General features: G+C 46.9%; 1 protein-coding gene across 1 annotated transcript in view; it reads left to right on the forward strand.

Annotated features, from left to right (window-relative positions):
- PLEKHA6 (pleckstrin homology domain containing A6) overlaps positions 1–26,474 on the forward strand; it is a 1,624,617-nt gene extending 1,598,143 nt beyond the window's left edge. The window contains exon 27 of the mRNA XM_073615837.1: positions 21,923–26,474. The gene's annotated coding sequence lies outside the window, so the exon portion shown is untranslated. The remainder of the gene's footprint in view (positions 1–21,922) is intronic.
- Positions 26,475–27,139: the final 665 nt, after the last annotated feature.

Here is a 27,139-nt window from a genome sequence, read left to right on the forward strand (position 1 = left end):
AGTAGGACTAGGCAGAACAAAAAAAAAACACTTGGCCACTCCCATGGGCCGTCCACAGTCAGTATATAACCCCCTCCCTGCTCTAGGTATTCAGTTTTTTTCTGCCTAGTCAGGAGTAAGGACTTAGTTCCCTTCTGGGATTGCTAGTCCTGGGAATTTTGTTTGTTATTTTTTTGCTTTTCCTGGATTTTTTCCAGTGAGATCTCCAATCAACTACCGGGCTGGGCGACAGACTGGACACTTGGTCCAGGGGTCACCCCAGTCTGGCCAGTGAGTGCGTGCAGACCTCAGCTACGCACTAGGTCGGCCACGACATAGCCCCACTGGACAGGGGCTGGCCCTGCGAGTTAAACATCTTGCGAGGTTGCATACGACCGGGTCTCGGCCTGTGTCGCAGTGTTCCTCATGGCTGACAGCCCCCCACTTTGGTGGCGAGGAGGATCTGTCCGGGAGCGTTACCTGCACGAGAGGTATTTCACTGGAGAGGTAAGTAGTCCCCTCCTCTCCTCCCCGGAGATGTGTGGGACGCGGGTACTCCCTGGGGTGGTCGGTCCCTCTGGGGTTCTCCTCCACCCCCCTCTTCCCCGGATGGGGTCCAGGTTTCCGGCCTAGGGTCTTTTTGGGACACACACCTTTTTTCCACCCTCGGGTTTTGTATTGGGGGGTATCTGGTGGTTAGGCCTGGGAGGAGGGTGATCGGGGGTCCTGGGACTAATTTAGGCTGCGGCTTTGTGGCCTACCAGCTAGGATCGGTCTGGTCCCCCCGCTGCGGGGGTCTGTGCCCCCTGCGAGGGACTCCAGTCTAGGCCCCCTAAGTGAGGAGCCATGGTTTGTGCCCCTGTGAGGGGCCATGGTTTGTGTCCCCTGTGAGGGGCCACGGGTTATACCCCCGGTGAGGGGCCCCGGCTTGTGTCCCCTGTGAGGGGCCCTGGTCTGTCCCCCCTGTGAGGGGCCTTGGTCTGTGGGGGCCTGGGTCTGTGCCCCCTAAGTGAGGGGCCACGGTTTGTGCCCCTGTGAGGGGCCACGTTTTTTGCCCTTGTAAAGGGCCCCAGTTTTTGCCCCATGAGGGCCCCGGTTTGTGCCCCCTTTGAGGGGCCACGGGTTGTACCCCCGGTGAGGGGCCCAGCTTGTGTCCCCTGTGAGGGGCCCAGTCTGTGTCCCCAGTGAGGGGCCACGGTTTGTTTCCCCAGTGAGGGGCCACGGTCTGTGCCCCCTGTGAGGGGCTACAGTCTGTGCCCCCTAAGTGAGGGGCCACGTTTTTTGCCCTTGTGAAGGGCCCCGGTTTGTGCCCCCTGTGAGGGGCCAGGGCTTGTGTCCCCTGTGAGGGGCCCTGGTCTGTCCCCCCTGTGAGGGGCCTTGGTCTGTGGGGGCCTGGGTCTGTGCCCCCTAAGTGAGGGGCCACGGTTTGTGCCCCTGTGAGGGGCCACGTTTTTTGCCCTTGTGAAGGGCCCCGGTTTTTGCCCCGTGAGGGGCCCCGGTTTGTGTCCCTGTGAGGGGCCACACGTTGTACTCCCAGTGAGGGGCCCCGGCTTGTGTCCCCTGTGAGGGGCCTTGGTCTGTGGGGGCCTGGGTCTGTGTTCCCTGTGAGGGGCATCGGGGATGCCCCCTGTGCAGGGCCTCAGTCGACACCCTCTATGTAGACCACGGAGGGGGGTCCCGTCCCCCCCTGACTTTTTGGTGTAGCGCTTAGGCACTCCTGCCCTCCCCTGTTGAACAATCCTATCTGACTCTGCCACACAGAGGTGGCCACCTTGCGGGCTGGTGGCCATGCTCCCTATCCTGTCAGGGAGTGAAGATGATGGCAGGGGGCTCAAAGGGGTGCTGGGTGTTGCACTTACATCTGTGCGGGAACCTTTCAAGGTGGGGGCGGTGGCTGCGGGGGAGAGCCAGTAGGGGCCGGTACCCTCTTGGATAAACCGTCTTGCGTGGCAAAAGCGTTCCCTTTTTTCTCTTATTTTGACAAATTTGTCCAAGAAGACAGGGAGTGTCCAAAGGGCCTTTTGTGTTTCCAAAAACGCTGGCTGTAAGGTACCCCTTTGGGGAGTCCCCTCTTCAGAAGGGGACTGTTACACCAGTAGTGAAACCCTCTGTCTCTAGGCTGCTAGAGGCAACCATGGCTCCAATAGAGGAATCTCTGGCTTCTAAGGGCCCAGCTGGCATACCTGGAGGGGGAGCAGAATCCCCCTGCCTTTGCTGCTTGGGGACCTATTGGGTAGGCGCTGCAGTTTGTCCGCTATGCCTCTTGGCCGCAGTTCCCCTGGTTGCTGAGTCTGTTACCTCAGTCGTGCTTAGACATGTATTTTGGGGGTTTACTCTGAATGACTTATGTCGCGTCTTGAGTTTGTCCAGTAATAAGATAGTTTTCCAGCTGTGTTCCTCCAGACAGTTTGTTGCTTCCAATAGTCGTCTGTCGCCAGACTGCTTGCTGTCCTCCGCGGGGGGCTGTGCAAGTTCCATTGCTGCACAGTGTGACTGTCCCGGTTCCCGTGCAGGGGTTTTATTCGAACCTGTGCGCAGTCTAAAAGATGGAGGTCAGGGTTCATCTAATTGTGGACCTGAAAGCCCTGACCTGGCTTGTGTGGGTGCAGGAGTTCAGGATGGAGTCCGTCCACGCAGAGGTGGCACTCCATCATGGGGTCTTTCTGACTTCTACGACATCACGAATGCTTAAGCATTCTGTTATGTTCTCGACTCCAGCACTTCCTCCGTATGCTGTGGATGCGAAGTATTATCGGCGCGTGGTGTGGTCCTTTGATCTGGCCACCACTTCTCGGGTGTTCACTAGGTATTGGCCCCGGATCTGGCAGAGTTACGTCAATGGGGGTTGACGGTCCTGGGCTGCCTGGGCGATTTTCTGCGCCAAATTCTCGATTACCCCGAGGAGCAATGTAGCTTCTATACAGACTTTCTCTGATTCCAGTTGGCATCTATACTATCGGAAATCTGCTTTGATCTGGCCAGAACGTTGATTTATCTGAGCCTGACCAGGCTTAAGCTCTGGCCAGCGTGTTTCTTCCCCTGGACAGACTCCAGAAGTGGCATGAGGTGTTTGTTTCACTTACTATCCGGCAGATAGGCTCCTCTGCGGATCCACATGTGGATGTCGGGTCTGATGGTATCTGCCCTTTTTTGAGGCAAGGTCATTTGCACAGTTTCTCCTTTCGGGGAGATCCTGGAATAATGGGACAAATACCCAAGGTCTCTGAACAATCGGATTCGGCTGAGTCAGGAAAACAGAGGTTTCCTAGTCTGAGTGGCTTCGTTCTTCGGTTCTTCAGTGGGGAAGAGCCTTTCTCCCCTTGTATTGAACAGGGTGACCACCAATACCAGTCTGTCTGGGTCGGAAGATGCCCTGGGAATGAGCTCAGCTCGGGGTCGTTGGACATTCGTGGAATCTGGACTACCGTGTAATATCCCGGAACTTCAATTGATCAGACTAGGCCTGGATCATGGACGGCTCGACTTCGGGGGCTCCCAGTATGGATCCAGTCGGGCAAGGCAACAGCGGTGGCTTATGTCCCTCACCAGGGTGGGCCAAAAAGGCTGTTGGCGACCCTGGCTGTGGCCAGTATCCTCCTCCGGTGGGCAGAAGATCTAGTTATTATTATTATACAGGATTTATATAGCGCCAACAGTTTACGTAGCGCTTTACAACTTGAGGGTAGACAGTACAAATACAATACACTTTAATACAGTAGGAATCAGAGGACCCTGCTCCTAAGAGCTTACAATCTAAGAGGGAAGGTCAAGAGATACAAGAGGTAACAACTGTGGGTGATGTGCTGATTGAGAAGATAAATGTACAGTTGTTGTTAGGTGGGGGCCAGATGGGCTTCTCTGAAGAGATGAGTTTTCAGGGATCGTCTGAAAGTGGATAAAGCAGGAGAAAATCGGACGGATTGGGGTAGAGCATTCCAGAGGATGGGAGAGGCTCTGGAGAAGTCCTGAAGGCGAGCATGGGATGAGGTGACAAGGAAGTTTGAGAGTAGGAGGTCTTGGGAGGAGCGAAGAGAATGATTAGGTTGGTATTTTGAGACTAGGTTAGAGATGTAGCTGGGGGGCCAGGTTGTGGATGGCTTTGTAAGTTATAGTTAGTATCTTGAATTTAATTCGGTGACTGAGTGGCAGCCAATGGAGGGATTGGCAGAGGGGTATAGCAGACGCTGAGTGGTTTGTGAGGTGAATGAGCCTGGCAGCAGCGTTAATGATGAACTGAAGTGGGGATAGCCTATTTAGAAGTAAGCCAATGAGGAGGGAGTTGCAGTAGTTGAGGTGGGAGATGACCAGGGAGTGGATCAGAAGCTTTGTGGTGAAATTGGTTAGAAAAGGCGTATCTTGGAGATGTTGCAGAGATTGAGGCGGCAAATTTTGGATAGTGATAGAATGTGGGGTCGAAAGGTTAGTTCAGAGTCCAGGATTACACCTAGGACCTTGGCGTGGGGAGATGGGTTGATAGTTGAGCCATTGATATTGACAGAGAAATCAGGGGAAGTGGCACCTGAGGGAGGAAATATCATGAGCTCGGTTTTGGATAGGTTGAGTTTGAGGCAGTGATGTGACATCCAGGCTATGTCTGCTAGTAAGTTGGTAATGCGTGAGGAGACAGATGGAGAGAGATGGGGGGTGGAGAGATAGATTTGGTTGTCATCAGCGTAGAGATGATATTTAAAGCCCTGGGGGGCAATCAACTGACCCAGGGAGGTGGTGTAGATTGAGAAAAGGAGAGAAACTTGGGGGACCCCAACGGAGAAAGGAAGAGGAGAGGAGGAAGTAGAGTTGTAAGTGACACTGAAGGAGCGGTGGGATAGGTAGGATGAGAACCAGCGAAGAGTAAAGTCGCGGAGACCAAAGGAGTGGAGTTTATTGAGGAGGAGGCAGCAGAGAGATCCAGGAGAAGTAGTACAGAATAGTGTCCACTGGTTTTAGCCATTAGTAGGTCATTTGAGAGTTTAAGGAGAGCAGTTTCCGTGGAGTGTTGAGTGGCGAAATCCGGACTGAAGGGGATCAAGAAGTTTATTCATGGTCAGATGGACGCTCAGTCGGTTGTAGACCAGTCTTTCAAGAAGTTTGGAGAAGAAGGCTAGTAAGGAGATGGGATGTAGGTTGATGAGATTGGTGGAGTCCAATGAGGGCTTTTTAAGTATGGGGATGACTAGCGAATGTTTTAGAGAGTTTGGGAAGATGCCACAAGAGAGGGAGAGGTTGAAAATGTGAGTTAGAGAGTGTAGAATCGAGTCAGAGGGTGAGCGTAGCATTTGCGAGGGAGCAGGATCCAGGGGGCAGGTGGTTAGATGAGTGTTAGATAAAAGTTTAGCAACCTCAGTAATAGTAGCAGGGTTGAATGAGGGAAGTAATGATTGTATCTGTGGACATGGGGTGTTGCATGGGGGAGGTTTTTGTGCAGTGGCGATCTCCTCATGAATTGTATCAATCTTAGTTTTGAAGTGATTGGCGATCTCCTGGGCAGTGAGTGAGTTGGTGGGTGGAGCCAGTAGAGGACAGAGTAGAGTGTTGAAGGAGTTGACGTGGACTGGATGAGAAGGTGTTAATGAGTGTGATAAAGTAGGTCTGTTTGGCAGTGTGAAGGCAGGAATAGTATTTTAGGAGGGCAGATTTATATTGTGTGAAGTCTTCCTGGATCTTAGTCTTATGCCACCGTCGCTCAAGAGCGCGGCTATGTTTTCTGAGACTTCTGGTTCATCTGTTTGCCAGGATTGTAGCAGTCGGGGCCTAATTCTGCGTGTAGTGAGGGGGGCAAGCTTGTCTAGGGAGGAAGACAGTGAGCTGTTGTAGATGAAAGTGGCTAGGTTGGACAGAGGTGAGATTTTGTCATAGAGGTGATCATTAGCAGAGTAGAGAAGAGAAGGGTTGAGGTGGCGAAGGTTTCTACATGTAACTGTTAGGCGGTAAGGAGGGAGAGGAGGTGGAAGACAGGGAGAGAGCAAAACTAATAAGGTGCACAGGTGCACAGATAGGAGAAGACAAGGTCAAGGGTGTTGCCGTTGGAGTGAGTAGGAGCCTGTATCCATTGCTTCAGGTCAATCGATGAGGTTAGACTGAGAAGTTTAGAAGTAATAGTAGTGTTAGTGTTAACAGGGGTGTTGAAGTCACTGAGAATAATTGTGGGGATTTCAGAAAAGAGAAAGTAGGGTAGCCAGGCAGAGAAGTCATCAAGGAAGGCTGATACTGGTCCAGGTGGCCGGTAGATGACAGCAATTCTTAGAGAAATGGGAGAGAATAGACGAATGCAATGTGCCTCAAAAGAGGAGAGTGTCAGAGAGGGAGGTGGGTGAAGTACCTGATAGGTGCTGCATGGGGCTAGAAGGATTCCCACTCCACCTCCCTTCCATCCACTTGGTCTGGGGGAAAGAGTCCAGAGAAAGCCCCCATGGGAGAGGGAAGCAGGAGAAGTAGTATCTGATTCATGAAGCCATGTTTCAGTAATGGCAAGTAGGTTAAAGGAATTTGTGATAAAGAGGCCGTGGCGGTGAGTTTGTTACAGACAGAGCGTGCATTCCAAAGGGCACAGGAAATGGGGGGGCCGGTTTTGGAAAGAGGAATAGAGACCAAGTTCTCTGGGTTGTGGCTCCTGCCAGAGGGTGTAGGGGGATGGGAGCGTTGGGCAAAGACAGATGATGGTGGCCCAGGGTTTGGGGATATGTCACCAGAGGTTAGGAGAAGCAGGAGGGTGAGGTGATCATTATGTGGGAATGTGATTTATGTGAAGGGGCATGTCTCAGAGTATTGGAGATTTTATCAGTATATGGATGTAGAATGAGCAAGAGTTGGTAGGAGCAGTAGTAGTGAGAGGACAAAAGGCAGGGTGATATGTATAAGCAGGCGGGTGGAGAGGGGGGGTGAAGGTAAGAGAGTTTGAGGAGAGAGGACATGAGTGTCAGAAGCAGTGGTAGAGAGCGCATGTTACAGAGTGGAAGGAGAGCTTAATAGAGAGACAGGGTCACCTGTAGTCTGTTATGTGCTTTCCAGTGCAGATTGCTATATGTGTTTGCTTCGTGCAATCGCTGAAGTGCAGGGATTGAAGTGCATATCACTTGTAGAAAGAATCACTTAGAGATAGAAGCCTTAAGGATAGAAGCCCCTGCAATGTGCTCCCCCAGAAATGTGCTGACCCCTTAAGGATGCTCAAATTTATACTGTTATGAGGGTGGGGTGTAAGTTTGTTAATTAATTAATTAATTAATTATGAATGAATATAAGAATGCCTAACAATCAAAGTGGACCTTTTGCTTCTAAAGTCAGAATAGCAAGAGGCCAGAGGCCAAGATAAGATCAACACATAAAATTTAGGTAAGATAGTCCAGAGCAACAAAAAACAATGTCATGGTTATGCACACAGGGCAACAGATAGAGAAGGCCACATACCAAAGACACACACACAGACAGCAAGCAGATCCCAATTTCATTTAACGGTGGAAGATGTGGTTGAGCTGACACACACCAAAAGACACACACACACACAGACAGCAAGCAGATCCCAATTTCCGTGAAGTTCCGGTCCTTTCCGACGAACGCATTCCAGGAGTGGAATGCTGTCAGATGGATTCCTCAGTTGGCTAGGGTTGGGCCACGAGGTGGTCCTTTCACTGGGCCGAGTTTCATCAGAATTGTCCTCGTTCCTTTTAAGTGGCTCCGTTTTTCCTACCTCCATTTACAGAGGGATGAGCAGGAATTGGTCTTGAGTACCATAGAGGGCCAGGTGTTGGCCTGGGGGTCTTCTTCAGCGTCTCCTGGTCTCGCACTCCCTGGTGCATGCCTTTTTGATCTAGGGGTCAAACGTCTGTTTCCACCGGGAGGGTTTCTTCTACTGCCGTGGGATCTGAACTTGGTGTTTTTGGTTCTCCAAAGGCCTCTCTATCTTTCTCTCAAAATATTTCGGGAGGTTCTACTGCTTACTGTGTCTCGGAAGGTGACCTCTTGGTGGCTATCACCTCTACGTGCAGGGTGCCGTGAACGGTGGAGTTATCTTGTCGCTCACCTTACCCAGGTTAAGGTGGTGCTTCGTCCTTTTTTTACATAGTTCCGTCCTTGGATTTCCATTTGAATAACATTGTATTGGCTTCTTGTGTCCCTGGTCAGCACATTCCAAGGAATTTGGCTTTATCTGGCCAGGATGTGTTTTGGGGGATTCAGATGTATTTGCCAGCCACTGAGTCTGTTGGTCTGGATGGATCGGACAGATGATGTCTCTGGGCTATCCTGTCAGGGATCAGTTTCCTCCTTTCCCGGTTATGGCGCATTCTTCTCGGGCAATTAGTGCTTTTTGGGCCTTCTGTCATCAGGCAGCCGCTGCGCAAGTTGGCAAGGCGGCCACTGGTCATCGGTGTACATTTTCACAAGTTCTACGAAGTGGATGGTTTGGCATCTGCGGATACCTCTTTTGGCCGCAAGGTTTTTTTTTTTTTTTTGCAGGCTGCTGTTTAGAGGGTCTATTCCCTCTTGAAGGGGTATTGTTCAGGTTGTTGTTCCAGCTTGTCCTGGGTGAAGTTCCTGTTACCTGGTTGGCTCTTGTATTAGCCTTGGGATTTTTCGTTTTCCCACCCCTCATGTTGGTACTGCTTTGGGACGTCCCTATCGTTATGAAGATAGAAGGCTGTGTCTGTCAATGAACTCAGAAAAACGGATTTTATGGTAAGTAAAAAATACTATTATGTTACTCATGAGTGTACAATTTGAACATTATTGCATCACAAACATACAGTACCTCACATTTTTGTAACAATGTTATTATATCTTTTCATGTGAGAACACCGAAGAAATGACACTTTGCTACAATGTAAAGAAGTAAGTGTACAGCTTGTATAACAGTGTAAATTTGCTGTCCCCTCAAAATAACTCAAAACACATCCATTAATGTCTAAATTGCTGGCATCAAAAGTGAATACACCCTAAGTGCAAATGTCCAAATTGGGCCCAAAGTGTCAATATTTTGTGTGGCCACCATTGTTTTCCAGCACAGCCTTAACCCTGTTGCGCATGGAGTTCACCAGATCTTCACAGGTTGCCACTGCTCCATGATGACATCACAGAGCTGGTGGATGTTAGAGACCTTGTGCTCCTCCACCTTCCGTTTAAGGATCCCCCACTTATGCTCAATAGGGTTTAGGTCTGGAGACATGCTTGGCCAGTCCATCACCTTTACCCTCAGCTTCTTTAGCAAGGCAGCGGTCGTCTTGGAGGTGTGTTTGGGGTCGTTATCGTGTTGTAATACTGCCCTGTGGCCCAGTCACCGAAGGAAGGGGGATCATGCTCGGCTTCAGTATGTCACAGTACATGTTGGCATTCATGGTTCCCTCAATGAACTGTAGCTCCCCAGTGCCGGCAGCACTCATGCAGCCCCAGACCATGACACTCCCACCACCATGCTTGACTGTAGGCAAGGCACACTTGTCTTTGTACTCACCTGGTTGCCGCCACACAGGCTTGGGCTTGACGCCATCTGAATCAAATAAGTTTCCCTTGGTCTCATCAGACCACAGAACATGGTTCCAGTAATCCAAGTCCTTAGTCTGCTTGTCTTCAGAAAACTGTTTTCGTGCTCTCTCATCTTTAGAAGAGGCTTCCTTCTGGGACGACAGCCATGCAGATCAATTTGACGCAGTGTGTGTCGTATGGTCTGAGCACTGACGGGCTGACCCCCCACCCCTTCAACCTCTGCAGCAATGCTGGCAGCACTCATACATCTATTTCCAAAAGACAATCTCTGGATATGACGCTGAGCACGTGCACTCAACTTCTTTGGTCAACCATGGCGAGGCCTGTTCTGAGTGGAATCTGTCCTGTTAAAACGCTGTATGGTCTTGGCCACTGTGCTGCAGCTCAGTTTTAGGGTCTTGGCAATCTTCTTATAGCCTAGGCCATCTTTATGTAGAGCAACAATTCTTTTTTTTCAGATCCTCAGAGAGTTCTTTGCCATGAGGTGCCATGTTAAACTTCAAGTGACCAGTATGTGAGAGTGGGAGCGATAACACCAAATTTAACACACCTGCTCCCCATTCACACCTGAGACCAAAAGGACACAAGGTATACATAGATCATGGACCTTCAAACAAGTAGGGATGGAGTGGCCTACCTGCACATCAAAGGACAGTTCTTGGCAAGATAGCCAAATTAAACCGATACGTGGAAGGAGCCTCAAAATGTCATAACATGGCTGTGGTCTAAAAGGCAAGGTACATAGATATGTATATATATATATATATATATATATATATATATATATATATATTCGAAAATTGGCTTGTGTATGGCTGTTTTGGGAGCTTACCGACTTGGACAATACATAGCAGGTAAATACACAAAGATGGTGCATACTACTCAGGCAGGAGGCTTCATACAGGTACATACCTGCATGGGACCATATCTGCAGACATATAGAGGTAGCCAATTAAGTGCCCTCCAATAATATTGCCATGGAGGCACATAAGAATTGTAGTACTGGCTACACATGCCCAAGACACCAAGACACAAACATATATATAACATATTGATGGCCCTGAGTGTTTAAATTAATGGATAAATAAATAAAAAATGTAAATAACTGCCATACACAAGCCAATTTTAGAATATATAGATATATAAACACATATATATGTACTTTGCCTTTCAGACAACAGCATTGACATTGACATTTGACATATGACATTTTGAGGCTCCCTCCACATATCAGTTTAATTTGGCTATCTTGCCTAGGACTGTCCTTTTGAGGTGCAGGTAGGCCACTCCATCCCTACCTGTTTGATGGTCCACTATCTACTGTATATATACCTCATGTCCTTTTGGACCCAGCTTTCATCAAAACTCTTTCTTTTTGTAGGATAGAATCTTCTAGGTCTCAGGGTCATGGATCTGCAGTAATGTTCTTGTCTGTCTGCTTACCTCTGTGTTCAGCTAAGAGACCGGCCGCCTGTTCACCTTCTGCTTAAGTAACCTTCCCTCAAGCATGGCTCCACCCCAGCCTCCAACTGGGAACACTATATCGCCCTGTGCACTGCAAGCCAGCCTCACTGATCAATATTGTGTGCTTCTTGCCTTGTGCTCTACATCTGGCACTGTTTACCAACCATGGCTTGTTCTTGACTGTCTCTGTCTGCTTCATATCCCAACCTTTGGCGTGTTCTTTGACTATCCCTGCCTGGTTGTTGCCCCGACCTTTTGGCTTATCTCCTGACTATCCCTTGTTGTCCCGGTTTGATGCTTCCTCTCTATCTTCCAGTAACCCATCATGAGCTGGGAGACCCTGGCGGCCATGACCTGGAGCCAGTTGCAGCGAAGTCTGTCCCCACCATCAGGGGCTCTGATGAACACCTGCTGGCTCTTAGATTCTGCACCCTGGGGAATCTCATGCTCTAGCTCCCAGTGTGATCCTTGTTGGTGCTCCAGAGGACCTCTTTTCCTAAACCACCCAGTGCTCCATCCGCAACAGTCAGCTGTAGGGCCCACTACCTTAGCGGTGCACTCCTGACCCCAACGGGGTGCATCTGTCACCTGGCTTCAGGTGACCTGACAGTTTGATCAGCCATGGACTCGGCTGATGTGCTGCTACCTGCAGATGATCCGTTGCAGGGCATAGTCCACAGACTCGAGACCCAGGAATCTAATCAGACTCAGGTTATGTGATTTCTCCAGAATTTGGCCTCCCGCTTCGAGCAGCTTCAGGCCTCCTTAGGAACCCTGATTCAGCAATCACAATGGGCAGCTGTACCCATTTCGGTTGCAGTCACAACCACACAGTTGCTGCAACTGCCAGCCACGTCCCGTTTCTTTGGGGACTCCAAGGCCTGTAGGGGGTTCCTCAGCCAGTGCACCATTCACTTTGAACTCCAGCCTCAAAATTTCTCGTCTAAACGGGCAAAGGTAGCCTATATTGTTTATTTCCTCTCCAGTGAGGCTTTAGCCTGGGCTGCCCCCCTGTGGCAGAAAAATGATCCAGTAGTTTCTAGCCTGCCTGACTTCCTGAAGCTCTTTTGGAATATCTTTGAGGAACAGGGTCGGGTTTCTTCAGATGCCAGTGCCCTTTTACTTCTTTACCAAGAATCTTCTTCTTCTGTGGGGACAATATGCTCTTCAGTTTCGTATACTAACAGCTGAGTTGAGCTGGAATAATGAGGCCTTAGTTGCAACCTTTTTACATGGTCTTTCTGACTGAGTGAAGGATGAAATAGTGGGAAGAACCATTCCCGCCTGTCTGGACGATGTCATCATCTCCTTGTGTAACCAGATCGATATTCCCTTTCAGGAGAGGTCCCTAGAAAAAAAAGACACCAGCACTCCCTGGTTCCTAGTCAGCCTGAGCTCCCCTCCCTTCATCCCGTGGAGCATCTTCTGCCAGCTGAGGAACCTATGCAGCTGGGCCGGACCAGGCTAACCCCTGAGGAATGTGCTAGGTGCAGAACTCTGGGCCTGTGTATTGAGGGTCATTTTTGTGACTCCTGCTCGCTTTGTCCCAGAAACGCTCAGGTCTAATACATCTGGAAGGTGGAGTATTGGACAAAGAAATATCACCATCATTATCTTCTTCTTTCGGTGTTTCTTCGTGTAGGCGTTTCCTCTCAACCAGTCTTGGAATATCTGGATTCCGGCGCTGCTGGCAATTTTATAGACTGGAGAACTGCATCTTCCGTGAAGCTTACCCTTTCGCCCCTTACCATGCCACTGGTGGTCTCGGCAATTGATGGCACTGTTCTTCCAGGGGGCCTTATCCGCTTCCAGACTCTCCCTGTTAAGATGTCGGTAGGGATACTCCACCAGGAGTAGATATCCTTCCTTATCCTACCTAAGGCCTCAACCCCATCGTATTGGGTCTTTCTTGGCTACAGCTTCACTCTCCACACGTGGACTGGACTTCTGGGCAGATCCTGGCTTGGGTTCCCTCTCGTTTCTCGCCCTGCCTACTCAAGGTTGCCCCAAAGGGGAGACTTCCAGTTGCAACCACATCTGTATCTTCTGCTCTTCCGGCTGCATATAGCGATTTATGGGATGTGTTCTGCAAAAAATCAGCTGAGGTGCTTCCTCCTCACAGGCCCTTTGACTGTGCTATTGACCTTATTCCTGGAGCAACTCTGCCCAGGGGCCGTACCTACCCTCTGTCAATCCCAGAGACCCAGGCCATGTCAGAGTATGTCGCTGAGAATCTAGAGAGAGGGTTCATCCGGAAATCCGCATCGCCTGCGGGAGCAGGGTTCTTTTTCATTGCCAGGCTTAAATGCGGTGACAATCAAAAATCATTACCCCTTACCCTTAATATCTGAACTATTCGACAGGTTGAAAGGTGCCTCCATTTTTACCAAGTTGGATCTCAGCAGTGCATACAATCTGATACGGGAAGGTTACAAATGGAAAACCGCGTTTAACACTAGAGATGGGCATTACGAATACTTGGTTATGGTTTGTTTTATGCCCCAGCTGTGTTCCAAAACTTTGTCAACAAAATATTCAGGGATCTGCTGTATCAATTTGTTGTCATCTATCTGGACGACATCCTCATCTTTTTGGAAAATCTTTCGGATTGTACTGTAGTACAAACCTACGATCCTAGTACAGTGCCTTAGAGAGAATAATCTGTATGCCAAGCTGGAGAAATGTTCTTTTGAATGTTCTGAGGTCTTGTTTCTGAGATGCTTTGTCTCTCATTTGGGTCCTCATATGGATGCTGGAAAGGTCTCAGCCATTACCAACTGGCCTCCTCTTGCCAGCCTCAAGGCCACACAGCGCTTTCTTGGGTTCACACATTATTATAGGCAGTTCATTCGGAATTACTCTTTCATTGCTGTGCCTATTATCGCCTTGACCAAGAAGGGTGCAAATGCCAAGGAGTGGTCCCCTGAAGCTGTGTCTGCATTTCACAATTTGAAACAGGCCTTTGTTTCTGGACCTCTCTTGAGGAGACCTAATCCTGGGGATCCATTTTTTAGTGGATGCTTCTTCAATGGGGGTGGGAGCTGTGCTTCTTCAATCCTTTGAGAAGAAACGTCAGCCGTGCGCGTTCTTCTTCAAAAAAAATCTCAGGCAGAGAAAAATTATGCTATTGGTTGATTGGGAACGTCTTGCAATTAAATTGGCGGTAGAGGAAGGTTCCCCTCACTCCATAACGATTTTCACTAATCATAAAAATCTGTAGTACTTACAGACTGCCAAACGCCTGAATCCCAGACAGGCCAGGTGGAGCCTTTTCTTTTCCCGTTTTAATTTCACAATTACGTACAAACCTGGTCCCTGCAACAGTCGGTCTGATGCACACTCTAGGTCATTTTAAACTTTGTATGAGGAGCCCACCCCTGAACCTGAGCCGATCATTCTGACCTCTTGCATTCTTGCCCATTCTACCACTCTGGAGTCAAACATTTCTCCTGGCAAGACCTTCGTCCCCACTGACCTAAGAGTTAAGATCCTTCTCTGGGGACATGATTCCAAGGTGGCAGGTCATGCTGGGTTCCTCCGCTCCTTCCTGCTCATCAGTCGCCACTACCGGTGGCCTACTCTCCGCTCGGATGTCAAGGACTACGTTAAGGCTTGTCATGTCTGTGCTCATGGATTTTATCACCGACCTCCCACTGTCTGAGAAAAATATGGTCATTTGGGTGGCAATCGATGGGTTCTCCAAGATGGCTCATTTTGTTCCTCTTCCTATTTTGGTTCCTATTTTTTGTTCGAGAAATCTTCCGCCTTCATGAGGTTCCTTCTCATATTGTTTCTGACAGGGGTGTTCATTTACTTCTTGCTTTTGGAGAGCCTTTTGCAAATCCCTCAATATTGTTTTGGATTTTTCCTCTTCGTACCACCCTCAATCCAATGGGCAGACTGAGAGGGTTAATCATGATTTAGAGGCCTTTCTCCGCACCTTATGCCACGTACACATGAGCGGACTTTACGGCAGACTTTGCCCGGCGGACTTTTCGACTGACTTTACGACGGACTTTCTGAATGAATGGACTTGCCTACACACAAACAACCAAAGTCCGTCGAATTCGTACGTGATGACGTACGACCGGACTAAAACAAGGAAGTTCAAAGCCAGTAGCCAATAGCTGCCCTAGCGTGGCTTTTTGTCCGTCGTACTAGCATACAGACGAGCGTAATTTTCGACCGGACTCGAGTCCGTCGGATAGATTTGAAACATGTTTCAAATCTAATGCCACGTACACACGAGCGGACTTTACAGCAGACTTTGCTCGGCGGACTTCACGCCGGACTTTGACGGCTCCTTGCGCCGGACTTAAAAAGGGACGGACTTGGACACACACGATCACTGCAAAAGTCCGCTGGTTTTGAACGTGGTGACGTACAGCACGTACAACGGGACTATAAAAAGGAAGTTCAAGCCCCACTACGGCACCCTTTGGGCTCCTTCTGCTAATCTCGTGTTTATCTCGTGTTAGTAGAAGTTTGGTTAGAGACGATTCGCGCTTTTCACATTTCAGCTTATTTCGATCTTTTTCTGCGGTTCAGTTTGTGCTTGTGGGGTTTGTATCTGCTTTTCAGTGCGTGTTGGTCAGTTCGTAACCTGCCTAGCAGGCCGTTCTGGTCTGCTCGTTCCTGATTTTCAGGTCGTTCTTCATAGGCCTTGCTGTTCTTCAGTGCGTTTGTTATAAGTTTATTTGTTTGACCAGCCGACCGTTTTGAAGCCATGTCGCGTGGACGTACTCGTTCTCAAGTTTGTGCTGCGTGGGGACTTGGTGTTGGGGTTAATACTTTGACCCGAGTCCAGTCCATGAACAGGGCGAGGAGGAGTTCATGGATGAAGAATTGGTTGCGCCAGCGTGACCAATTCTTGCATATGCCTTTGCTCCGTGAGCTCCCTGAGAATAATCCTGAGGATTTCAGGAATTATCTCCGGATGACGGACCCCATTTTTGAGCGTCTGCTGGCTATGCTGACCCCCCTATATCAGCAGGCAGGATACCTGCATGAGGCAAGCCATCAGTGCGGAGCAGAGGCTAGTTGCCACTTTACGTTACTTGGCGACTGGGAGAAGTCTTCAGGACTTGAAGTTCTCGACAGGCATCTCCCCCCAGGCTCTGGGGATCATAATCCCAGAGACTTGTTCTGCCATCATTCAGGTCCTGCAGAAGGACTATATGAAGGTAAGTTTTATCATTTAACATTACATGATATGTATTAAATGTTTGCTAATGTATAGTCTAAATGTCCTCCTTACCTAATTACCATGCTTGGAATATGCTGTGAATGTCCCCTTTATCTACATGCATGCCTGTTTTTTCACATTAATCATTTATTGCCCTACATGCATATTTACATTCAATAACCTCCCCACCATGCAATCCTAGGTCCATTTATATCTCTAGCCTATAGTCCCTTGAACAATGTATATTGTCAGCTCCATTGTACTGTTTGACCCTCCCCCACCCCCTCAAATGTTTGAAACTGTCAGGTGTTTTTATTAACCTAATTAGTACCCCTCCCCCACCCCCACCAACGTTTGAAACTGTCAGGTGTGTTTTTGACCCTAATTAGAACCCCTCCCCCACCCCCACAAATGTTTGAAACTGTCAGGTGTGTTTTATTAACCTAATTAGTACCCCTCCCCCCACATTTAAATTGATCAATGGGCCATCAGAGGGGGTGATTAATCTTATAAGTGGACCTTATATTTTTGATAATTTAAATTACAAACACACATATTAATAATGTTTGACTGCTGTTGTTCACTAATGTTTTTGTGTGTAATCTGATATCCAAGTTATGTTTAAAAGTACTTATCTTCATTTTTTTAATTTTTTCACTTCATAGTTTCCTTCCAGTACACAGGAATGGCAGACTGTGGCCTCCCAGTTCGCTGACCGTTGGGACTTTCCCAACTGTGTCGGGGTGATTGACGGGAAGCATGACCGCATTGTGCCACCACCGCATTCGGGGTCTTATTTCTATAACTACAAGGGGTTCCATAGTGTAGTTTTGATGGCGGTGGTCTCGGCACATTTGGACTTTGTTTGTGGATGTGGGGAAGAACGACTGGATGTCTGACAGAGGAGTGTTTGCACAGACCGAGCTGTGCCAGCGTCTCCAGACTGGTGGCCTGGGATTGCCACGTGATGACCAGAATGTGGATGGACTCCCCTCAGTTTTTATTGCTGATGAAGTGTTTGCTCTCGGTGAGCACTTGATGAGGCCGTTCCCCCAAAGGACACTCACCCCTGAGAGGAGGGTATTTAATTACCGGCTGGCCAGAGCAAGAAGAGTTGTGGAGAATGCCTTTGGGATTCTGGCCAGCCGGTTCCGTTTGTTCCTTTCAGCCATATATCTGTCGGACTATAAAATTAATCACGTCATACTTGCTTGCTGCACACTACATAACTTTTTACGTAGACATTTGGCTACATATATTACCTCTGTTGGGCCTGAGGCCGGACTTGTACAAGATCAAACACTGACAGGCCTGGAAATTGGCCATATTGGCTTGGCCCCTTGAACCACACGTCAAGTGCGTGAGCGATATGTGAATTATTTTAATGGTCAGGGGGCCATTGCTATTCAACAAGAGCTTTAATTTTTACAAAAAATAAAAATAAATAATTTGGGATAAAATATCTTGTTTTTCTTCTTGTTTGCATTTAGTTTGGTCTGTCTCCTAGTGCACTTGTAGTAGTGGCAAGTGCATTTACTTTTAGTTAATAAGGCCCTTTGTCACTGTAACCACACAAAAATTTGCAAAGCATATTATTGAGAAATAATCAGCGACACACATTGTAGTAGTAAAAACATTTTACTGTGTGCACATTGAAAGGTGCATTTTTGGAAACATTTTTTTTTTTTGGTTTATTTATTCATCTATTTATTTATTTTTTTATTTTTTTATTATCGTTATTAAAGGCATATTTAAACAAAAATAGACCTTGTTTAAAATCTTAAAATTCACAACAGTGTTTGTAAAAATATACAAAAAAAAAAAGAACTTACAAAGTTCAACATTTTAAGAACGGTGCTGGTGATATCACCCTTGTAAATCGTTAATTTTTAAGATGCTCAAAATTGAACATTACAAAAGCGACAAGTCAACATGTGCTATCTCCCATCATGGGTGAGCAATGTACGTGTTTTGTGTGTGCAATCCCTTTGTTCCTCTCACCACTAAATAATTTTGAGGATGAAGGGGTTGCAAACACAAAACAAGTACATTGATATCCCATGATGGAAGATAGCACATGATGACACACCGTGTGCATCATAAAACATTTTTTTTAACAAAAAAACTTTAACAAAATACTTCTAGAAGAAACAAACTTCACAAGGAAATGAAGAACATGATTGATGTTTTTAGGCAAAACGTTATTATATTCTGCCCAAAACATCAATCGTGCTCTTCATTTCCTGTTGCTGTGAATTTGGTCACGCATTTGATCAATTTGGCCATTCCACAGCATTATCTGGCCAATCAGTCTTTGGGCACTGTCTGTGCTGAATGGCTCTGCCGCTTGGCCTTCCACAACCAGAAGCTCACCTAAAATGTGTGAAAAAAAAAGGGTTAAAATATGCACGCCTAAATAGATTACCTTAAGCTGAGGTGTCAGTCACTCACTTGATGGGGTTGAAAGCTTGCATACTTCCTCCACCTCTCCTTCCTCCAGCTTGTCGGGTGGCCCTGGTCTTGGGCTTGGGCTATCTTCAACCTCAGGCTGGTGACTTGGGGGGGTCCTGGGATCCTTGGACTGTTGTCTGAGTCTTTTCTCCCCTATGATAATTCAACAAAAGGTATAGTTAAAACACAGCGATATTTTATATTTTTAAAAATAATCTGAAACGTTGGTTATGAGTTGTGGACAATTGCCTTTTTTTGTCCTCAAAAATGTAGAAGACAGGATGAACATTACCTATGAACAACAATTATAAACAATACATATTTTCATGCAAGTTTCACAGATGCAGACACCTCAATGATCTCCTATGTGTATTACCCCTCAAAAATGTCTGTATGGTCACATAGTACACTAGTGCTCGTGAGTCCAGATGTGGAACCAGCTGCTGTGTCCTGTCCTTACATTACACTGAATCATTTTTGAAGAAGCATTATATTTTCAAACACATCTACACCACATCAACAAATTTTTGGAATATGAAAAATTATTAAGACCTAAATGTATATGTCCAACCCTGTACCATCGTATTTGGCGAAAAAAAAACGTCATTTTCTTTAGTATCACATGTCTTTTACAAAGAACGGTCTTTATGAACGATGCTGTATAAACGAAAAAAATATGGATCAGCATGCAAGTTAAGTATCCCAATAGGAAAACACAACAAGTACTTACTTTTTTTTAAGCAGCTTCTTTATTTGCCAATATTGTTCTGGCTCTCAACTTTTGATGTCAGACCACCGCTTCCTCAATTGTTCCTTCGAACGTTTAGTGCCAAATTTAGCTTCTAGAGCGGTGACAACTGAGGCCATTATTTTGTCTTTCCGCATATTTGGGCGTGTGTACGGTCCTTTTTTCCCATCGTAGTCCTCCCTTCTCAATATGGACACCATCTCCACCATCTCTTCAAAAGCCATGTTGGTGGCCTTATATCTCCTCCGGGATGTGGATGGTTGTGGCTCCGGGCTTTCCTCCGCGCTACTTCCACTGATTCTCTTGCCATCTTTCTCTATCTACTCCCACTGCGCAATGAAGAGTGAAGGGGCGGGGACAAATCGTACTAAAGAACGTCAGGGGCGGGTGACGCAGGCGGAGCATGACACATGCGCAGTGTATATAAAGCTATTACGATGGCCTACGTATGTCCATGCGGAAGTAGCGAGCGTCAGAAACGAAGGTAAGATTAACCACTTCAATACCGGGCACTTAGACGCCTTCCCGTCCAGGCCAATTTTCAGCTTTCAGTGCTGTCGTAGTTTGAATGACAATTGCGCGGTCATGCTACACTGTACCCAAACAAATTTTTTATCATTTTGTTCCCACAAATAGAGCTTTCTTTTGGTGGTATTTGATCACCTCTTCGGTTTTTATTTTTTGCGCAACAAATAAAAAAAGACCGAAAATTTTGAAAAAAAACAAGTTTTTCTTTGTTTCTGTTAAATTTTTTTGTAAATAACAACGTTTTCTCCTTCAATGACGGGCACTGATATGGCTGCACTGACGGGCCCTGATACGGTGGCACTGATGGGCACCGATGAGGTGGCACCAATGAGGTGGCACTGATGAGGTGGCACTGACGGGCACTGATGATTGGCACTGATAGGCGGCACTGATGGGCACTGATAGGTGGCACTGATAGGTGGCACTGGTATGCGGCACTGATGGGCACTCATAGGTGGCACCGATGGGCACTCGTAGGTGGCATTGATTGGTACATATGGGTGGCACTGATGGGTACTTATGGGTGGCACTGATGGGCACTGATAGGTGGGCACTGATGGGCACTGACAGGTGGCACCGATGGGCAATGACAGGTGACACTGATAAAAAATATTGGGGGCATTGCTGGGCAGATCTGGAACATAATGGTGCCAATCAGTGCCCATTTGTGGGCACTGATTGGCACAGATTGGGCACATTGGGTACATGTGGATGGCCATGGGGTACATACCTGGGCATTCACATGTTGCCCCTTCCCTGGTGGTCCTAGTGGCGATCCCTGGTGGTCCAATGTGGTGATCTGAGGGGGGCTGCGCTGATAAACAATCAGCGCAGACCCCCCTTGTCAGGAGAACCGCTGATCGGCTCTCCTCTACTCGCGTCTGTCAGACGCAAGTGAGGAAAAGCTGATCAACGGCTCTTCCCATTGACAGCGTGATCAGCCGTAATTGGACACAGCTGATCACGTGGTAAAGAGCCTCCGCCGGAGGCTCTTTACCAAGATCGGTGGAGCGGTGTGTCAGGCTGACACACCGCTCCACTGATCGCTGCGATGGGCGCCCCCGGGGGCGTGCGGCGGCATGTTATTCTGCTGGACGTCATATGACGCCCAGTCAGGATAACGGAACCACTTCCCAGACGTCAATCCACTATAGGGCGGGCTGGAAGTGGTTAAACGTGGGTGTGTGTGTGTCTGTGTGTGTGTATATGTGTCTCCTAGATTCTTCACAAAATAATCCTGGGAGTTCTGACTGACATTACAGTTTTGATCTTGTGTCTTGTCTTTCAGCAACAATGAATCCCTTTAAAGAGGCAGATTTTTTGTCGAGATTTATCGATTTATATCAGGAAAACAAAAACCTGTGAGAGGTCAAACACCCACTATATTTCAATCGAGCTGTAAGGAAGGCAACACTGGGCACACTTTTAGAATTTGTGAAGACTCGAGTCCCCCTGGCAGACCTCAAGTTTCTGGACAAGAAAATTGGTATCTTGCGAAACATGTATAAGCGGGAACACAATAAAATCCAGGAGTCGCTCAGATCCGGAGCAGCAGCCGACCAAGTTTATGTACCCAAGTTGTGGTACTACCACAAAATGCGATTCCTGGATGACCAAACAGAAGCCAGGCAATCACTTTCGACCCTTCCCCCCACCATTCCCTCCAGCCTTCCCCCCACCCTTCCCTCCAGCCTTCCATCCACCTCCTCCCCAGCTGAGGAGTCCCAGGAAGAACTGGGCCTTTTCAGCCTTGATGAAGTGGATGTGCCCAGCTTCAGCCAGGTATCCTTTTTTGGGGAATTTGTGATTGTGTAAATGTTATTAATAATGTTAACGTGTCAAATTTGTAAGTGCTTCATAAAAAATGACTTCATCACAAATATTAATATGTAGACATATCACTAGACAGTAGTGGCCAAAAATATACTTCAGATATTGTTGATCAGCTGGAATAATGGTGGGGTCAAATAGCTAGCCTTTAATATTTGTATAGAATTATATTTGCAAGTCATGTGCTGAAAATTGTGTGTGATTGCGTAACCCAAAATTACAACTTACAATTACAAATTACAATGTCCCTTTTTTTGACACAGGATGACCTCAGCCAGGAGGAGGCCTTGACTAGTGGGGGAGAGGAGGAGGCCTTGCCCAGTGGGAGAGAGGAGGAGGCTGTGGCTGGGCCCAGTAGAAGCCACACGGAGTGTCAGGTGCCTCCCCTCCGCATTCTCACCAAAAGGCCCAGAAGAATGACCCAAACTGAGGAGGAATCCCTAGCCCACATTCGTGAAGCCAGCCAAATCCTCAGCACACCACCCAATGCAAAGGAGGCGTATGGGACATATTTGGCCACCAGATTGCTGGAATTGGAAAAGGGGCAAAGCCTGTGAGGGTTTAATTTTTCAGGCCTATCAGAAGGGCTTGAGAGGGGAGCTTACTGCTACAACCTATCTAGCAGATGAAGCCACTCCTCCTCCTCCTCCTCCTGCCCCAAGTACACCACCAGAGGCCCAGCCTCCGAGGAAGGCTGCAGCGAAGCGTGGAGGGAAGGCTGCAGAGAAGCGTGCAGGGAAGGCTCCACAGAAGACTCGAAAGTGATTGCCTGGTTTCTGTCTGGTCTGACTGTGCTCCCTGTGCTCCCTAGTCGCAAGATACCAATTTTATTGTCCTAAAACTTGATGTGTGTCCTGGGGGATGAAAGGCTTCACAGATTCTAAAAGTGTCTCTAGTGTTGCCTTCCTAATTTTTGGTTAACCCAAATAAATTGATTTTTTAGTTACCTTACATTATTGATATGTGTTTTTAGTCCAAAATGACATTTTGTTTGGGAGTAGGCAGGTACAGGTCAAAAAGACTATGGGGTTGATTTAACCACTTGACAACAGGGCACTTAAACCCCCTTCCTAACCAGACCAATTTTCAGCTTTTGGTGCTCTAACATTTTGAATGACAATTACTCAGTCATGCAACACTGTATCTATATGAAATGTTTGTCCTTTTTTTCACACAAATAGAGCTTTCTTTTGGTGGTATTTAATCACCGCTGGGTTCTTTATTTTTTGCGCTATAAAAGAAAAAAGACCGAAAAATCTGTAAAAAAAAAAAATTTTTCTTCATTTCTGTTATAAAATTTTGCAAATTAGTAATTTTTCTTCATATATTTTGGCCAAAATTTATACCACTACATATCTTTGGTAAAAATAACCCAAATCGGTGGATATTATTTGGTCTTTGTGAAAGTTATAGAGTCCAAAAAAAAGTCCAATGGTGCGAATATCTGAAAATTGATCACACCTGAAGTACTGACGGCCTATCTCATTTCTTGAGACCCTAACACGCCAGAAAAGTACAAATACCCCCCAAATTACCCCTTTTTGGAAAGAAGACATTCCAAGGTATTTAGAAAGATGCATGGTGAGTTTTTTGAAGTTGTCATTTTTTCCCACAATTCTTTGCAAAATCAAGTTTTTTTTCTTACTTTTTTTTTTTTTTCACAAAATTGTCATATTAGCAGGTTATTTCTCACACACCGCATATGCATACCACAAATTACACCCCAAAACACATTTTGCTATTACTCCCGAGTACGGCGATACCACATGTGTGAGACTTTTACACAGCGTGGCCACATACAGAGGCCCAACATGCAGGGGAGCACCTTCAGGCGTTCTGGAGCACCCAGGCCAATTCTGACATTTCTCTCCTACATGTAAAAATCATCATTTATTAGCTAGAAAATTACATAGAAACCCAAAACATTATATATTTTTTTTAGCAAAGACCCTAGAGAATACAATGGCGGTCATTGCAACTTTTTATCTCGCACGGTATTTGCGCATCAATTTTTTTAACGGGTTTTTTTTTTAAAAAAAACAGTTTTGTGCTTTACAAAAACCAAAACAGTAAAGTTAGCCCAATGTTTTTGCATAATGTGAAAGATGAAGTTACGCCAAGTAAATAGATACCCAACATGTCACCTTTCAAAACTGCACGCGCTTGTGGAATGGCGCCAAACTTTGCTACTCAAAAATCCCCATAGGCGACGCTTTAAAATTTTTTACTGGTTACATGTTTTGAGTTACAGAGGAGGTCTAGGGCCAAAATTATTGCTCTCACTCTACCGATCGCAGCGATACCTCACATGTGTGGTTTGAACACCGTTTTCATATGTGGGCGGGACTTACGTATGCGTTTGCTTCTGCATGCAAGCACACAGGGACAGGGGCGCTTTAAAATTTATTTATTTTTTTTTTATTGTTCATTTTACTTTATTTTGTTTAGTTTGATGCTTTTTTCCCCCCAAAAATTTTTTTGACCACTTTTATTCCTATTACAGGGAATGTAAACATCCCTTGTAATAGGAATATGGCATGACAGGTCCTCTTTACAGCGAGATATGGGGTCAATAAGACCCCACATCTCACCTCTAGGCTGGGAAGCCTGAAATTAAAAAAAAAAACGATCCTGGCTTAGATCGTAGCGGTGAGTCGGTAGAAGCACCGGAGGGCGGCGGGAAGGGGGGACATCCCCTCTCGCACCCCGTAAGAACGATCAAGCAGTGGAACAGCCGCTATGATCATTCTTATGGTGTAGGGAATCGCCGGCTGAAAAAGCTGATATCTGAATGATGCCTGTAGCTGCAGGCATCATTCAGATATCACCGCACAAAGTCAAGGACGTTGTATGACGGCCGGTGGGCGGGAAGTGGTTAAAACGCATTATTTTTTTTAACACAAAGTTATCCATTTATACAATATTTCTACCACATAACATGTACATACCAAAAATTACACCCCAAAATAGATTCTCCTACTCCTCCTGAGTACGGCGATACCACATGTGTGAGACTTCCACAGCCTGGCCACATAGAGAGGCCGAGTACAGCCGAGTATGGCTCAGCATGGCAGGGTATGGCGGGGTATTGCAAAGTATGGCGGGGTATTGCAGAGTATTGCAGAGTATGGCGGGGTATTGCAGAGTATTGCGGGGTATTGCAGAGTATGGCGGGGTATTGCAGAGTATGGCGGGGTATTGCAGAGTATGGGGGGTATTGCAGAGTATCGCTGAGTATGACTGGGTATGACTGGGTATCACCAAGTATTGCAGAGTATTGCGGGGTATTGCAGAGTACTGCGGGGTATTGCAGAGTACTGCGGGGTATGGCAGAGTACTGCGGGGTATGGCAGAGTACTGCGGGGTATTGCAGAGTATTGCAGAGTACTGTTGGGTATGGCAGAGTACTGCGGGGTATTGCAGAGTACTGTGGGGTATTGCAGAGTATTGCGGGGTATTGCAGAGTATTGTGGGGCATTGCAGAGTATTGTGGGGGTATTGCAGAGTAATGTGGGGCATTGCAGAGTAGTGCACAGCATTGCAGAGTAATGTGGGGCATTGCAGAGTAGTGCACAGCATTGCAGAGTAATGTGGGGGTATTGCAGAGTAATGTGGGGCATAGCAGAGTAGTGCACAGCATTGCAGAGTAATGTGGAGCATTGCAGAGTAGTGCACAGCATTGCAGAGCGTTAGGGATGGCTGAGCATGGATGGATGGATGGCTGGATGTCTCTGTGCAGCGCTGTGGGCACTACACATCCAGCCCACAGCGCTGCAGCCATCCATCCCCCTCTCCGCTCACAGTGTACCGATCGGTACACAGGAGGGGAGGAGAGGAACCGGCGTCATCAGATGACGCCGGTCTGTTTACATGTGATTGCGCCGTCATTTGACGGCGCGATCACATGGTAAACGCCCGCGATCAGCGGCCATTTACCGGGATCCGTGATGCGCCGGGTCCTCCGGACCCGGCGGTCACGGATGTGTTCGGGTGCGAGCCCCAGCGGGCGCGCGAGAGGGGAATTCTGGGAGGACGTCATAGTACGTCCTCCCAGAGTTATCCAACCGCCCTGCAGCCGTCATTTGGCTATGGGCCGGTTGGTAAGTGGTTATTAAAAGCAAATAGACTGTGCACTTTGCAGAGGGCAGTTGCCCTCTGCAAGTGCAATTGCTCCAGAGCTTAGGAAATGAGGTAAGGCTTGACTTTGCAAAGAGTACCCAATCCTGTGCAAGGAAAATTCAAAAATCAGCATTTTTGCTTGCACATGATTGGATTATGGAAGTCAGCAGAGCTTCTGCTCATTTACTAAGCTCTGGAGCAACTGCTCTTGCAGAGGACAACAGTCTTTTTACCTTTAGTAAATCAACCCCTATGTGTGTTTTGTCCAAAAGGCAAAATCATTTCTAAAATCAAGTGCAAAGTACTAATGAAAAGTGCGCTTTAGAAATTGCACTGCAAATGCACTTATTGAAAGTGCAGTCGCTGAAAATCTGAGGGGAAGAGCTGAAATGAGGGGAAGCTCTGCTGATTTTATCATACAATCATGTGCAAGAAAAAGGTTTTTTTTTTGGGGGGTTCCTTGCATGTGCCCCTCGGATCCACAGCGAAGGCACTTCAAAATGCTCTTTCTGTGCAATTCCATGTAGAATTTGCACTTGTAGTGAAAAATGAATTTGCCTTTGGAAAATAAACCCCCCTATGTCTAATTAACAAGGGACACCAACCTCATTAAGGTTCATTAAAACAACACAAAATATTAAGGTTATTGTGGTAACTTGAAACTACAAAAAAAAAAAAAAAAAAAAAAAAAAGTTTGTATAATTTAGCACACATTGTAAAATAGATAGTGTTTAAATCTAAAAAAAAAAAAAAAAATGAGTCCAAAATCTAATTTAATACTTTATTTATGGAGATCTGGCTTTTTAAAAATATCATATTAGTCATGGCATGAGGATAAATCATGAAGAGAGTACTTTGTGAGAAGTCTGTGTGAATAAAAAGCAACCAAACAACTTCATTCCTCTCGCAATATAAAGAAAAAAAAAAAAAAACGCTGTATTAAAAGATCACAGAAGAGGAATGTGCTAGCTTCAATATGAAGGCTAGTTTTACCAGACCGAGCGCTTCCGTCTTGTAATTGCTTCAGAGCATGCGTCAGTTTGAGTTCGTCGGACTAGCACACAGACGACCGGTTTGTCCGCTAGAAAGAAGAGTCTGTCGGATAGATTTAAAACATGTTTCAAATCTAAGTCCGTCCAACTTTTGAGCAAACAAAGTCCGCTGGAGCCCACACACGATCGAATTGTCCGACGAAATCCAGTACGCCGGACCAAGTCTGCCATAAAGTCCGCTCGTGTGTACGCGGCATTATTTTCTGCTCATCATGATGATTGGTCCTCTCTACTTCTGTTGGTAGAATTCTCTCAAAATAATCAGGTAAACACCAGTTCCAAGAAGACACCCTGTTTTACAGTGTATGT

This window comes from Aquarana catesbeiana, linkage group LG02, assembly GCF_042186555.1.
Source record: "Aquarana catesbeiana isolate 2022-GZ linkage group LG02, ASM4218655v1, whole genome shotgun sequence".
In the NCBI taxonomy this organism is placed as follows: domain Eukaryota; kingdom Metazoa; phylum Chordata; class Amphibia; order Anura; family Ranidae; genus Aquarana; species Aquarana catesbeiana.